Below are 6,186 nucleotides of genomic sequence, written 5' to 3'. Positions count from 1 at the left end.
CAAACAAGGGAGAGGTTCGCTTTTCTAACCTTGACCTTGCTCCATGAGGGCAAGAGAGGATTTAACTGTTGAACCACGCTGTTCGACCTTGGCGTTCTTACTCAAGAGGGAGGCATTCTTTGTGAACCATCCTATCCCAAACTTGAGACTTCTAACCCAAGTGACAGGTTCATAACTGACCTCGTCCTCGCCTCTTAGGGCAAGCGAGAATTTAACCGGCGAACCATACTTTTCGACCTTGGCGTTTTCACTCACGGGGGGGGGGGGGGTGTTCTCTACTAACCATCCTATCCCAATCTTGAGACTTCTAACCCAAGTAACTGCACAAAAAGATGCATTCTCTTAACTGAATAACTAGAATTTTATTGGGCGACCTCGTTAAAAAACCCTTATAAGGGAAAAAGAGTGTCCCCTAAAAATTGTGTACAATGCAATAGTTTAACTGAAATAAAACTTAAGGTTAGCTGCATTCCACGTATGAGGGATCGCCCCACCTTCTAATGTCTCAAGCCTGTATGCTTCATTCCCAAGGGCCTCTGTCACTCTGAAGGGACCATTCCACTTGGGAGACAACTTGTTATCTAGCTGGTATGGGTGGGCCTTCCGCATCACCAGGTCGACGACCTGGAACTACCGAGGTCTCAGCTTGGAGCTGTACTTGTAATCCACCCTTCTCTTCAAAGCTTCAGCCTTGATTCTTGCTTCCTCCCTTACTTCATCCAGTATGTCCAGGTTCACCTTCTCTCTTCATTAGACTCTTCAGCCACGAAGTTATGAAAACGTGGCGAGTTCTCCTGGATCTCTACAGGAATCATTGCTTCTGAACCATACACCAAGCTAAAGGGTGTTTCTTTGGTAGTGGATTAGGGAGTAGTGTGGTAAGCCCCCACAATTCTAGGAACCTCATCTGCCCAGGTCCCTTTGGCCTTCTCCAACCTTCTCTTCAGTCTTCTGAGCAGAACTCGGTTGGCGGACTCAACCTGCCCGTTTGTCTGGGTGTGTTCGACTGATGTGAATACCTGCTTTATTCCCAGCTCCGTACATAGCTTTCCCAACTGTTGGCTTGCGAACTGCGTGCCATTGTCAGACACCAATCGTTTTGGGATTCCAAAGCAGCATACTATGTTTTTCCACACAAAATGTTGGATCTTGTGGGCTGTGATCTGCGCCAATGGCTCGGCCTCTATCCACTTTGTGAAGTATTCTATGGCTACCACGAGGTACTTCATCTACCGCACCACTAAAGGGAAAGGCCCCAGAATGTCGATCCCCCAAGTATGAAACGACCAGGGGTTATAGATCGATTTGAGTTCCTCTAGAGGCGCCTTGTGCCAATCAGCATGTTGTTGGCACTGCTTGCACCGCTGTGCATACCCTGTGCAATCTTCCCTCATGGTCGGCCAATAATATCCTACGCGAATGGCCTTTGACGAGAGAGCCCAACCCAAATGGGAAGAAGAGGGTCAGCCAAACAGCGGTCCACTTTGTACATTTGCTGAGGCAGACCAATCGGGCATTTTAGAAAAGGGAAGGGAACTTTTATCACCGAAGGAGGCAGTAGAAATGAAGGAGGCGGGAAGCTACCGCTTCTAGAATGCAAGCTTATCCTTTACTTTAGAGCGTACCGCTATTGAAAAAAAGGTTGATGGATGAAGTAATCGAAATGACAAATGATTACGGTTGCGGAAACCGGATAAAGTCGGGAACCTTTTGACCACCGATGTGGCTCCCACATATCCCTTCATGGAGTTCTGCCACAATGCGTGTACACTGCTCACCACTTACACATACCAGGATAGGGTGAGTGAACCCATGTCTGAACAACTTTCCAGAGATCAAGGTGTACTTGCTCAAATTTTTCTAGCCTCTGTGGGCTCTAGCGAGAGTAGCCCATCAGCCAAGTAACGTTGGTAGGGTGTCATCCAGGTTTCTCCTACTTTGACTAGGCAAACCTGCAGTGACTTCTCCCCAGCAACTGGGTACGTGCTTATTCTAGGCGTCTGTAGCGTCTCCCAAGTCAACGACGGATGACTCTTCTTCACCCCTTCCGAAGTGCTGATCTGCTGAACTTCTGTTGCATTATCTGTGGCAGTTCGAGGTGTCCTCAGGGTCTCCTGAATAACTGTCCTCTGTCTACCCCTTTGCCCAAACTGGCGAGCTTTGCTAGCAGGTCAGCTCGGGCATTCTGTTCCCTGGGGACGTGTACTAGCTCGAACGCCTCAAACGTCTCCTTCAAAACCTGGACGTACTCTAGGTGTGCGACCATCTGTAGATCTTTGGCGTGGTATCTCCTATGACCTGACCCGTGACCAACAAGGAGTCACTCTTTGCCAACAAACCTTTCGCACCCATCTCTTTAGCCAACAACATTCCACCGATTAGGGCCTCATACTTTGCCTGGTTGTTACTGGCTTTGAAAGTGAACCGCAGGGCTTGCTCAATCAATAACCCGTTTGGCCCTTCCAAGATGACGCGAGCCCCACTACCCTGTTTGTTGGAGGAGTCGTTTACGGAGAGTACCGGAGAGTACCCATTTGAAACTTGCTCCTTCTTGGTGCATGGCTGCTGAGGAGAGCTCTACCACGAAGTCAGCATAAACCTGTCCTTTAATAGGGCCTCTGGGCTCATATTGCATGTCAAACTTTGATAGCTCTACTGCCCAACGCACCATCCTTCCTACAACATCTGGCTTCTGTAAGACCTTGCGAATGGAAAGGTCTGTCATCACTATCACTGTAAAGCTCTGGAAGTAGTGGCGAAGTCTTCGCGCTGAGAACACTACTGCCAGGGCTGCTTTCTCTATGGCCTGGTATCTCACCTTAGGCCACTGCAATACTTTGATACAAAGTAGATTGGCTTCTGCACCTGGTCCTGCTCTTGCACCAGGACCGAACTAATCGCCCGCTCTGTAACTGCGAAGTACAGACGAAGTGGAGTACCCAACTGCGGCTTGCATAACACCAGTGGACTGGCCAGGTACTCCTTCAGCTTGAGGAACGCCTCTTCGCACTCCCTGGTCCATACGAACCTACTATTCCTCTTCACACACTGGAAAAGGGATGCCCTATATATCCCCCTGCTGACACAAACTTGGACAGAGCGGCCATGCACCCTGTCAACTGCTGCACCTCCTTTACTGAGATCGGGCTCCTCATTGCTATGATCGCAACACACTTCTCAGGATTCGTCTCTATCCCATGTTCGGTGAGTAGGAACCCCAAGAACTTGCATGCTTCTACCCCGAACACACACTTCTCAGGGTTCAGATTCAACTTGTACTTAGCTATTGTGGTGAATAGCTCTTCTAAATCCGCTACATGTTGTTCCCTCTGTTGGGAGGTGACCACCATGTCATCCACATATGCTTGGAAATTTCACCCTATCATGGGCGCTAGTACTCTGTTCATCAGTCAATGGTAGGTCACGCCTGCATTCTTAAGCCCAAAGGGCATCACCTTATAACAATAATAAGACAACTCTATCATGAACGTTGTCTTGCACTCGTTCCTGGGGTAAATCCTGATCTGATTGTAACCAGAAAAGGCGTGCAGAAAGCTGAGTAGTCTATAACCAGATACGCTATCTACCAAAGCATCGATACTGGGCAGCAGGTAGGAGTCATTTGGACAGACCTTGTTGAGGTTTGTGAAGTCGACGCACATTCTCCACTTTCCACTAGCCTTCTTCACCAACACAATGTTTGCCAGCCACCAGGGTATTGAATCTCCCTGATGTGACCAACCCTGAGCAGCTTCTGTGTCTCTTCTCTGATGACCCGACGCCTCTCGTCATTGAACGTTCTTCTTCTCTGGCGAATAGGTGGGACCTAGGGGTCCATGGTGAGACGATGACACAGGAAGTCAGGATCTATGCCAGAAAAGTCTGAGGCAGACCATGCAAAAGCATCCAGGTGTCGCGCTATGACTTCGGTGATCTGGTCCTGTGTCTTTTGGCCTAGGGATTTGCCAAACATGAACTTCTTCCCACTGATCTCCCTCTCCAACACGTCTTTCGCTGGTTCAGGCCGTCTCTCCCGGGCCATCTCTGCTCGGGCGACCTCTTCTTCCCTTGGAGGTTGGGTGGTGACAACGAACACTCCTCTCTTCGTCTTAAGGTTATTCTCGTAACACTTCTTAGCCTCCTTCTGGTCAGATTTGATAGTGATTACTATCCCCTCCAGGGAAGGCAACTTCATCTTCACGTGCCTCGTAGAGGCTATCGCTCCAATCCTGTTTAAAGCATGTCTGATGTTTACAGTGCGTGAAGTTGTGCTATTTGTGAAGGTCATCCTCAGCTCTATGTGTCCACGCACTTCTACCTAGTCTCCAGCGAAACCATACAAGTAACCGGTAAAAGGTCTCAACTGGTCTGGAGACAACTGCAGCTTATTGAAGGTCGACCAGAACATCACATCAGCCGAACTTCCCTGGTCCACGAGGACGCGATGCACTCTCCTTCCTGTTGTCACTATCAAAATCACCACCGGATCATTGTCATGCGGAACGACATCCTGGCGGTCGGCCTTGGTGAAGACGAGGTCGACATCGGGAGTCTGATCTGCCTCCTGGACCTCTAATGCCATCACCTCTCGCGCATACTTCTTTCACTGGGAGGCGGTGCATCCTCTTTCTGAGAACCCTTCAGAGATGGTGTTGAACTCACCATGAATGGGCACCTCGTGCCCCTGATCACCTCCCGGGGCTCCTGACGCCTGAGCCCCCTACGGCTCTTGGAGGTAGTCCTTCAAGAAACTGTTCTCCACTAGTTCGTCCAACTGGTAGCCCAGTGACAAGTAGTTGCGTATGGCGTGGCCATAGGCGTGGTGGAATTCGCACCAAGCATTCTTGCTGGGCCCCAACCTTTTGTCAGTCTTTGGGGGTGTCTTCAATCTCTCCGCTATGTTAGGAATAACGATCAACTCCTTCAACTCTACTCGAAAATTATGCCTGGGGAGCACGTCCTCCCTTGTGCGTGCCCTGGTCTTGGATTTCCTGGTCTCGTAGGGTTGTTGCTTTCCCGAGGCCTTCTTCTCTATCGTCGCCTCATGCGCCCTCATGGGTTGAGGTCGACCTATTGCTCAAGGTCGGATGGGGCCAACGCAACTGCGTTTCTCTATGACCCGATCTTTCGCAACGATGTGCGCCATAGCCCGACGGCTGATCTCACAGAACGTCTTCGGGCAATACCTAATCAGCGAGTCACTGAAAGGCACTGGTAACCCTCCTTTGGTGAAGGTGTGCACCGTCATGGCTTCATCCTTGGTGTTTAGCCTCACCACTTGGACCCCAAACCTGTTCAAGAACTCTTTCAAGGACTCTCCCTGGTACTGCTTTATGTCAAAGACATCGTAAGAGATCAAAGGGGGAGCCTTGTTGACAAGGAGTTGTTCTCTAAACAACGTTGAGAATTGATCGAAGGTAGTAATGTGTCCGTCAGGGAGACTAACAAACCATTCCAACGCTGTGCTTGCTAGCGTGCTCATAAATAGCTTGCAGTACACAACATCAGATCCTCCTGTAAGCATCATCTGAGTGTGGAACGTTGTGAGGTGAGCCTCTGGGTCCTCTACACCTGTGAAGGTGACCTTCGAGCCCATGGAAGTAGCTGGTAACACAACGTCCATGATTGCCTGAGAGAACGGCATGGGGCGTGCCCTAGGTGGTATGGGTGGGGCACGCTTATCCACTGTGCACTCCCCCGCCTGTTGCAAACTCCTGCGTAGTTCCTCATTGGTTCTGTGTAGCTCTTCGTTGCTTGCCTGCGATGCGGCTACCGCCTCTTGAAGGGCGCGCATGGTCTCCATGATTTGTTGCATGGTGACGTTGTCCCCTTCTGAGGGCGCAGCAGATCCTTGCCTCGTACTCCTCATATTGCTGGTAATGTTCTTAACATGATTGTGAGTGGGACTTAGTTTTATCGGGCCCCACGGTGGGCGCCAAATGTTCTCGCCGGTTGACTTTGTTGCCGGTTGACTCGACGAAAATCTCTGGCCCGCCTATCTTCACCTGAGAATCAAACTTCCTTGGATTGAAGAACTTCTCACATGCAAAGACAAAGGGTGTCTTGGCGGCCGTTTGCACTCTGACGCTCAAGTAAGTACTCGGGCAAAGAAACAATAAGTGTATAAAGTAGTTTCAATCTTAGAAACGATGTACCTTGCTAGGGTTCTTACCACCCTTTATATAG

Source organism: Phaseolus vulgaris, chromosome 5, assembly GCF_051622355.1.
Source record: "Phaseolus vulgaris cultivar YP4 chromosome 5, ASM5162235v1, whole genome shotgun sequence".
In the NCBI taxonomy this organism is placed as follows: Eukaryota; Viridiplantae; Streptophyta; class Magnoliopsida; order Fabales; family Fabaceae; genus Phaseolus; species Phaseolus vulgaris.
This window is presented reverse-complemented; position numbering follows the sequence as displayed.